General features: G+C 37.4%; 1 long non-coding RNA gene across 1 annotated transcript; it reads left to right on the forward strand.

Moving 5' to 3' along the window:
- The first annotated feature begins 754 nt into the window (after nucleotides 1–754).
- On the forward strand, nucleotides 755–1,795 carry LOC117674174 (uncharacterized). Its single transcript, XR_004593737.3, has 2 exons — nucleotides 755–859; nucleotides 1,063–1,795. It is a non-coding gene; the product is annotated as an uncharacterized LOC117674174 (long non-coding RNA).
- The last annotated feature ends 8,741 nt before the right edge of the window (nucleotides 1,796–10,536 follow it).

The raw sequence follows: 10,536 nt of genomic DNA on the forward strand, positions 1-10,536 counted from the left end.
GTCCCTTTCTGGATCGGGACTCGTTACGCACGGTCACTCATGCCCTCGTCACCTCCCGTCTGGACTATTGTAACGCTCTCTACATGGGGCTCCCCTTGAGGAGCACTCGGAGGCTCCAACTGGCGCAGAGTGCGGCCGCGCGGGTGGTGATGGGAGCAACGTGGCGCTCCCATGTAATGCCTCTCCTGCGCGAGCTGCACTGGCTCCCGGTGGTCTTCCGAGTGCGCTTCAAGGTCTTGGTTATCACCTTCAAAGCGCTCCATGGCTTAGGACCTGGCTATTTACGGGACCGCCTGCTGCCACCAATAGCCTCCCACCGACCAGTACGCTCCCATAGAGAGGGGCTCCTCCGGGTGCCGTCGGCCAAACAATGTCGACTGGCGGCCCCCAGGGGGAGAGCCTTCTCTGTGGGGGCACCTACGATCTGGAACGAGCTCCCCCCGGAGATACGGAGGATTCCGGATCTGCGTACCTTCCGTCGCGCGCTTAAGACGTTTTTATTCCATCAAGCTGGCCTGACCTAAACTTTTCCTCTTTTAAATGGAATTTTAAATTTGGTTTTAATTTATTGGGGTTTTAAAATGTCTCAGCCAAATTTATTTAATTAGTTTTATCTTTATTTTAAATTTTGTATCTACATGTTTTATTTTATGGCTGTTCACCGCCCTGAGTCCTTAGGGAGTAGGGCGGTATACAAATTTAATAAAAAAAAAAAAAAAAAAGACACCTTCTTACTGTATGCTAGGTAGAAGAACAAACAAATAAATAAAAAGTGTGGAACACTACTATTAAAATGGCAATAGAAATAACAACCAAATAGTTTTATTTTTCACTGAGGCAGAAAGAATGGACTTGAATGGTGAGTTTCTTTTTCTCTGGATTTTTATTTGTTTGTTTCCAATATTTGTAGACCCTCCATCACAAGATAGTATTTAATAAAACCTCAGAAAAACAGCAAATAAGAAAAATAAAAATGTAACAAACATATAAAGACGAGACACACCCAATTAACTGATTAGGACCAAAGCCCAGTGGATTAAGAATGTTTTTGCTGGTTTGCAGAATGCAAGGACAGAAAGTGCAATGCCTAGGGAGGGACATATTCTACCACTACAGAGAAGACCTGCTATCTGACCCGAGTCCGATGTACCTCCCTCAGGGTAGGGAGCATTCTAAGAATGCACTCTTGAAATATTTGAACTATGGAGGCAGACACAGCTTTGGAAAGGCAATGATGAATCCGGATGAGAGGACTTACCAAGATGGATTTGCCTCTTCAAAAAAGGAGGGAAACAAAGAGGGAGAAAGATGCAGTTGAGAAGTTCTGTTCTGTTCAATGTCCTCCATCATTGCTTAGATAAATATTACTGGAATTGCAAAAAGGAGGAGAACAAAAGCATGATCTGGCAAAAAAAAGCCAGCAACACTATAGCCTTCCAGCACTTTGTGATCATGTTCTCATTGTTATTCTGTTTCTGGCAATAATCAAGATCATTCCTAAGAAATACAGGACTGCTTTTCTTGTCTAGAGGTTTCAAGATGAAATAGAATATTTGGAAACTGCCAGGTCAAATATTGCAGATATTGAGTTGCATGATCCTTTCAGCCAGGGTGAATTGAGCTTCACCTCAATCCTCTTTCGCCACAACTCTTGGAATCCAGAACTAATTGACTTCAAGAGAACAGTCTTCCAGAATGAACATGGGTAGTTCACATGCATCAAATAACAATTGCTATTAGCCATAGCATAACTATTGCAGATTCTGAAAGTAGAATAAATACTGCCCAATAATAATTTGGCTGATGCTTTCATGAGCAAGTTGAACCATTTAGCATGGTGAGTGCTGGACTGGAGCAAGTCCTAAACGTTATCTGGAAAGCAAGATTTTCCAACCAGCTAAGTAAAGGAGCAATTATTGGTATTATTAAGGGTTGAGTAGCAGTGTAAAAGGTTGCAGCATTATGAGATTGAGGTTGGAAAATTGTCTAGTCTAAATTGCTGTGTGTCACTCCACAAAATAGTATTAACTATGTGCATTTGAATGTGAGGAGATCCTATTTGCTGTTCTACCTCAGAGAAGCGCTGTGTCTTGGGCTATTCCTGCATGTCTCTTTCACACTACCAAGGAAAGTTAATCACAGTCTGACATAACCATTATGTCAGCCATTTCTTCTCCCACTATGGAGTACACTCAAAAATGGCCCAGAAGTTATAATTTATGCACACAGAGACTGCAAGAGGTGTACCAGTTTAAAGCACACAACAAGGTTTAGTCTGTATTTAAAGATCTACAGTTGGTACTAGTAAAGAGAATGTTTGTAGCTCAGTGCTGAACTATTGAGTCAACTATTGAGTGAACTATTCATTCACTCAAGGTTTTGATCATGTTTCATTACCAAACAATGTACTGATGATGTTACCTAGTTTGGTAATGAAATGTCTGCAAGAAAACCACCAAGCTCAGAAAGCTCAAAGACCCCACAGGTCTACAATTGATCCAGTTGAGCACAATTTAAGGTGTTCTTATTAGTCTTGAAGCACTAAATGACTCCAAATCTGACTATCCAAGCATACAGTAGTTCCAGAGGCTTTCCCTTCTGGCGCACCAAGATACAATCTTCACCTGGATTGCTGCTAGACTAGGGAACATACTCCCTTTGGAATTGCATTGGGCCCCACTTTCTTAGTATTTTAGAAATGTGTAAGGATGGATATCTTTCAGTGAGCTTTTAATAGTTGACTGACTTTAGCATTGGTTTCATTTTATTTGTATCATGTTTGTATAATTTGAACAAAAAAGGAGGACTCAAACCAAATGAATGAGTGAATGAATGAATGAATGAATGAATGAATGAATGAATGAATGAAGTCTCTTTGATAATGGTATAGGTCTACCAATAATCTTAAACAGATTTTGGATGGTTATATCTTCATGTCAAAAATGCTTGAAGTTACTGCCACCATAGCTTAAACTCATTTAAGAGCAGCTGGCAGAAGGCAGTGATGCAAAAGAGCACCAGCATTCCATCTGTTTTTTTTTTTTTGAAAACTTGGCTGACCTTCAAGATTCTACTGTTGCTTTAATAATGACCCTGACTTAAGTAAAATATGTTTTTTCCGGTTTCTCCTCCCTATCCCCTTCAACAGTTGATGCCTTAATCACAAATTTCACAAACTTTTGCTTAGATGTTAGAATTACAAAATGGACAAAACAAGTTGTAAATTATTCCCTATTGCTACTATAAATACACCAGTAAGCATAGTGCATACTGCTAAATTGTATGAGCTGGGACAAACATTGGATTTAGCTAGACTCAGGGGTGTCAAACTGGTGGCCCGCGGGCCGGATGCGTCACGCGCAGGCCACAGTCACTCAAGCTCCATGAACAGGGAAAACGTTGTGAAATGTCACATGATGGCAACGTGATGGGGTGAGTTTGACACCTGTGAGCTAGGTGATCAATGAGGAGAGGGGATGCACTTACAGATGTTCCTCATTTACTGGATGGCAATCCAGATATATTTCTTCCAGGCATTTCTTGTCTTGTAAAATTATTGGATTTTCCACTCATATAAAATCTTTTTCTTTTAAAAAATATTTCATTTGATTTTGGGAAATCATGATTTTCTTGCTCCTCAATTAGCGCATCATTGAAATTTTGAGTTCTACAATTAGGGTCAATTTAATTGTGGTACCTACTCTCCTATGCTAATGCCCTTTAGTGAACGGTGCAAGTTTGCCTTTATAAAAAGTGTTTATTAAAAAGCATTATAGATAAGGATAGTTCCACTCACACATCACATGAAAAAGATGGTGGCATTATAGTTCCTAGGTTAGTGCTAGATATTCCATTAATTTATTTTCACCACATTTTTCCTCATCTCAACTGTAAATTAGTTTGGCCCCACTACTTATGAATTGACACATCAAGCTGATGCAAATGTTCATGTACCCCTTTTTCCTGTCTAGTGCATGTTTATGTACTTGTCTCCCTACATGCGCTATTTATAAGCATACAACAATGATTTTCTTTCCTTAAATATTTATCCATTTGCCCACACTGAGCCCATTTTTGCACATTTTTTTGGTCATGAAGCATGCTGCACCATTCTGAGAAGGGGAAATTTCAGAGCATAGGCATTTCACTATAGCCTGTATATTTGAAGTTCAATGGATTTCAAGCTTCATTTCCTATCCATCTCTCATCAGTGCATAAAAACATCATTAAGGAGAAACTGTTGTACTCCTAAATATCTGAAAAAGCTGGAAATGTAATACCTTCCCAATCGTAATTGTGCTTTTGGGTAACATTGCAAGGTAATTAGAATACAAACAGCACATGAAAATATAGCTTGTTTGGATTTGTAGTAAATAATGGGTTGTATCCAAATTGACTTTGTGCAAGACAGGGCATCTTCTTGCCACTGAGCCAGCTGTGTGGGAAGCTACAATAGGTAAAGGAAAAAACAGGAGAATGTGCTTCTCTTGTTCAAGAGGAAGTGCTTGCCACCAGCCAAATGTCTTTCACTGGACATTTTGCAACAGCATTCAAATGACACACTACATGCAAATAAGTAGAACATGCAGTTGTTTGGAGGACTTATGTTATTGGGTGATTCGTTGCCAGCTTTGCATTATAAAAAATAGAATTGATGCAGTGATCAAATTAGTAAGATTTCATACAGTTGTTGCCCCTTATTGACAAGATTTGACCTTTTTATTTCAACAGGCTGGCCTGGCCTAACCTCCTTTTTAATTGTTAATTTTAAATTTGTTTTAAAACAATAGGGGTGTTTTAAATTGTTTGGACCAAATTATTTAATGTGCTTTTACATTGTTTTTTAAATTTTGTATTATGTGTATTTTATCTTTTGGCTGTTCACCGCCCTGAGTCCTTCGGGAGTAGGGCGGTATATAAATTCAAAATAAAGTAAAGTAAAAAGTAAAAGAGATCCCTCACAGCCTTTGGAGACAACCTAGATTGAAGGAAGAGAGAAGGTAGAGAAGGAGTAAAGGGTCAAAGAATAAAATGATGGGAAATGAGTGGAAAATTTCAATGTGTAAGGATAGTTGGTTTCCTGGTGGGAGGCAGCTACTATTTGGAAAGCATCTCTAGGTGGTAAACATTGCATATGCTTGTTTGTTTGTTTGCTTTATAATTATTATTAACTTGATTGTTGTTATAAACTTCCTTGGAAATTATTACAGATGGGTGGGAGAATGTTTGTGTGGGTGTCTTAAGGCTGGGCAAGATTTAAAGGTAGAAAAATGCCTCAGAGTTTGCAGGGGGTATAAAAAGTATTGGTTTAACTCCTGGAACCATATCCATTTTTTGGGGGGGGGGATTGTAGGGCCACTGTTTGTTTTCTTCCTTGGGTTAGGTTTAGGGTTAGGAGATGGATGTATTTGGCAAGAAGTCTTATAGAAGATGTTATTTTTTTTATAATGAAAACTAATGAAACAGAAGCCAATAATGACCAATTCAGAGTATTCTATAGTATGTTCTGATTCAATTACATTCATCCACCAGAGGTCATTAGATGATCAAATGACACTTTTCTGATCTATTTTTTTAAAAAAAAACAAATATGTTAGGTGGCTTGATGAACAGCTAAAATCAGAGTATAGACATGCTGCCCCCCCCATTTCAGAGTTAGGGCTCTGGTAACGTTATTTGTCCTATGAATTAAAATGTTCCATGTTGATTAATTATGATTAAAGACAGTTATTGACTTGTTAGTTCCACAAATATATGGAATTAGATGATCTAAAATGGGATATCTTTTTCCACTAATGTATCCATAAAATTTTGAATCACACCAAAATTGCACCAGACTTCCCCCCCCCCCATATTTCAATTAGTTGCTTATACTAAAACTAGTTTTGTTTTATGTTTGAAATCTGAAAAATCTGCAAACATTAAAATTCAATACAGGATTCATCTAGGAAAATCAAAACAAACAAAACATAACCCGAGCTATCTAATAACTAGGGATGGAAAATAATTCAGCCATGAATTCTGTCTTGAATAGATTTGGTATTTCTGCTCCTAAGGTATCCATGACATGATAAATGCTAGCAGAAATTAAATCCAGGTAACAGTCATTGTATTCGTAATAAATATTTAAATAAATCTAACCAAATTCTGTATGAGGCAAGAATGATTTTTTTCCCTCTTACATTTGAAATGTTAATCCAGCCATGACATTGTCCTTTAAGCCGACTTGCAAATTACTCTTGCATTTTGGAATTAAAAAGAAAAAAAGAAGAGGAAATCTGATCTGAGATTAATGCCAATCTGCACCTTTCCACTCAAAACAGATAAGAATTTCCAGGCATTTACACTAAAGGTAAATTACAATAGGGGTGACTTCTGATCATAACAGTCTAAGTTTATCTCTTCTCAACTTTGTATCCTGCTTCCTAACTGCTCCAGTAAGGCTTTATAAAAGTTTTCAATTCAAATCAACAAGAACTTTTCCAAATTAATAGTTGCCCAGAAATCATTTTGGGGAGATGCAGTACATGGGCAGAGAAGGGTTAAGCTTCCTCCCCCACTATTATAATTAGGCTTGGGGGGGGGAAGAGTGGGGCCTCCACTATTTCCAACATAAGGTTTTGTTTAAGTCTAATGAAAGTATTTAGGGAATGGGAAGCCATGGGGAGCCTATGGGTCACCAGTTTCTCACTCCCAACCTGGTTTATCTTTATCTCTCAACTTTGCATACGATGAATGCCAATAATGGAAATATTCTTTTACAAAATTGTTTCTCCTTCTCAAAAATCTAAAAAAAAAAGTTGAGCATGTATACTTACATACATCTACTGTAACACACACACACACACACAGAGGGTTCAAATAAAGCACCACATATAGAAGTGGTTGTCAAGTGAAATAAAGTTTTCTCTAAATGTTTGTAAAAACTTGTTTCCTTGATTAATATCGATGTCTCTGAATGTCCACACACACACTCACACACACTCATACATAAACAAAAACACAATAAGCATTGCTGGCTTTTTATTTGCTGGTGGTTCTTAGAATGCAAAAGCTCAAAGTAGTTTGTAATAGATCCTAAGACAGCAAAATCCTAGAGGACTTTGTTCTTTGGAACAAAGAAAGGTCCCACACACACACACACACACACACACACACACACACACACACACACACGCATACACATACATACATACACACACACATATATACTCTAATTTTGACAAAATACAACTTTAAATTGTCAATTAAAGTGATGTATAGACAGTTTAGAATCTGACTGTCTGAAGAATGTCCTTCTATCATACAAATCTAAAGTTATATTTTTGATCAATCCAACTTCCAACTAAAAGTTTGTTGGAGTCGGGGGTTGGGGGAACTGGGTGAAACCTGTACAGAAGGTCAGTTCAGCCTTATTACCTTTATGTGTATTTCTTTCTCAGTCAGGCTGGCCTAGGAGCCATCACTGATGCCCTCATTCAAATCTATCAGTCCGTCCATCCATCCATCCATCCATCCATCCATCCATCCATCCATCCATATCCAATTTCAAGTAATGTTGGTTTTTCAAAGTATCATCCTCAAATGTTACAGTGTTGCTCAGTATTCCTGAGCTTGCATTCTTGTTATTTTATATATTTCATCCTCACTCGACACCTTTCTGAGAATTTCACTGAAGAGCTGCCTAAAAATATTTGAAATGAATCTCCCAGTTTGTGTTCCCTTGGTGAGAAAGCAGACTTTACTCCCTGCAGCAAAACACTAGGTATATGGAGAAGAAATCTGGCTTGTCCTTTCTCAGGATATATTTTCAAAGAAGAACTTGGAGATCTGAAGAAATTACCCTACCGGGTGACCTCTCTGGTTCCGATTTAGAGGGGTCAGCGGCAGGGGTAACTCTGCTCCTGTTGGGGAAGCAAATATGGAAATCACAGCCCAGAAGACAGAGAACAACATGTGCCGCCTGGCAGAGTCTTTCAGGGCATTTCTTTTTTTTAAAAGGCAGCCTTGTTCCAGGAGACAGACCATTTGTCAAGGCACAATGTGTGTGAGACGCAGGCCTGGGCTACCCACCTCTGGTCAAGATGTCATTTTGATCCATTATTAGAGCAACCAGAAGGGTGCAGTATATTTATTTCAAAAATGTATACATGATTTCATATGGGGCAGGATTTTAAGCAGAAGGAAAGTTGAGAACGGGAAAGTGGGAGCAGAAAGGAGGCTTCCTCAGAATCCTATGCTGTTCTTGCGCTGGAAAAGAAAAAGAAAAAGAAAAGAAACAGAATGACCGAGTATGTATTTTCCCCACCAGTAGGTGAGAATTGTAGCATGTGTCCCATCCCCCCTGCAGTTAGAGGCCCTGAATTTCATAAGAGAACAAAAAGGAATTAGAAAGCAAGTGGCACGTGAGCTGCAGCTGATTCAAAATGATCAAATGCCCAAGCCATTTGTTCCATTGTGTAAAGATACACCGGAGACAGGCAGATGGGTAGGTGTCTGTATGTGAGCCCTGAGATGGGTATTAAGAACAATGCAGCTCTTCTTATTGTGACCTCAAAGACAGTACAAAGAACCAGAGTTAAAATACTTTGTGGAGCTATTATAATGGGTAAGAGGGCTTCATCCTGACTCTTCATTTATTTGCTCAGAAGTAGTTTTTCTAAGGTAAGCATGCATAAACCAGACTTAAATTCATACACAATGCTTGTGCTGATATCAATGGGACTTAAATTTGCAGCACTTCAGTTTGGTTGAATAATGCCCTTAAAGTTCAACTCTGAGATGTTTGGTTATTTAAATGCAGTAATGTATTTAAAGCATCAAATATAGTCCATTAAGTGTCACTTTTATGCACTTCTACTCTTTTAAAAAGAAAAATGCAAATGAGAAATACATAATTAAACCATGGGCATTTTAACTTTGAGCACTGTTCTGAGCAAAAAACTACTGATATATATGGAAAACCAAAATATCTGATTTTTAAAAATTAAGAATAAAAAAAGGTATTATGGCTAGTCTGCATATTTTGGAGTTTCAAGGCTGCAATGAAAATTAGTAGATGTGAACAGGTTTCTGCCCAGAGCTGATCTGCAGTATAATCTCTTTTATTGCAAAGCAGTTAGTCTTCTTGTGATGCTTCTCTAATTTGATGTCACCTTAACCTTACATTGAGTAAAGTTGCATTGGTAAGAAGGTGCATTTGATTTTAATGGAATTTACTGCCACAGAAAATGTACACATAAAAGAGCAGCTACATAGGTTGTTTATTTTGAATTATTTGGTTTAAATTCCCACTGGGGGTTGGATAGATGGCATTTACAATGCATAAAACAACAAACTGACATGGTTTTTCTTTCACACACTCTGTCCAAATGTACCTCTTTGTGTAATAGGTGAATGATTTTGATTAGTTAGGTGATAAGCAGAGGAGGATAAATATTTGGATTGAACTTTCAGTAAGTTTCTTTTTAAAATAAAACTACAAACCTCAAATAAGTCTGAAGGAAGGAAAAACCAACAGCATTCTTTCAGTACTCTCAGTTTTTAAAAGTCTGGGTTTGAATTGTGTCTGCCACTAACATATGTCTGTCACATCTTTGGCTCTTCTCCTTATGTTCAGCATTTACGTACAACTTTGACCTCTCCAGGCAGGGAAGAACCATTGATTCCAGTCAGTGCTGCTGAAGGACAATTTTTTGACAAGAATTTTCTTTAAAAATGATTTATTTTAAAAACAGAAATGTTTCTCTCTAAAGGGGCAGAAAAATTTGAAATATGTAAAGGACAAAGTTTTATTTTTCAATTTTTATTTTTAATGTTATATAGCCATTGGAAATTATCTTAATAAGAACACCGAGAAACTGATAGAAACTTTCCACCTTTAGTAGCCATAGTTCCCCACTGAATGTAAGATTTCTCCTTAGTAGATTAATAATGAAGCAATGATAAGAAATAAATATACTTTAGTGACTTGGAATTCATTTCCAGCAAACTTTTTCAAAGTTTGCCACAACTTCCTCATGAAAGAATAAAAAAAGCTTGTTCCTTCTCTAAACAAAAAGCTTGCTAAATAATGATACTGTTAATTTGCGGGACACAACATTAAGACTTTCAAATGGTTCTCTCTTCAAAAATGAATCTCTATTCTGGAACATTTGCTAAGCTCTTTCATATCTTGCTGATCTCCATGACAAATTTCTTGATGTACTTCAGCAAATAAGATAAATAGGTTAAAAATAAACTCATAAAACTCATGAAGCTCAATGTTTCCATCCCATGCAGGTTCTTCATAATACAAACTAGGTAATATTGTATATTTTTTAACATATAGTGATATAAAGAAAACAATGATCAATATGCGTATATAAAATCTTCTTTCCCACTTGGGGAGATGATTATTTTGGATAATCATTTAGGAACCTTGAAACTATAAATGGACCAACTTTTTAAAAAAAATCTGTATCAGGACCTAAACAAACTTTTGGTAATTCTTTTCCTCTTCAAATGGTTTGGGTTTATTATTTTAACAGCAGTGCT

This window comes from Pantherophis guttatus, chromosome 1 (assembly GCF_059756535.1).
Source record: "Pantherophis guttatus breed Tessera chromosome 1, ASM5975653v1, whole genome shotgun sequence".
In the NCBI taxonomy this organism is placed as follows: Eukaryota; Metazoa; Chordata; class Lepidosauria; order Squamata; family Colubridae; genus Pantherophis; species Pantherophis guttatus.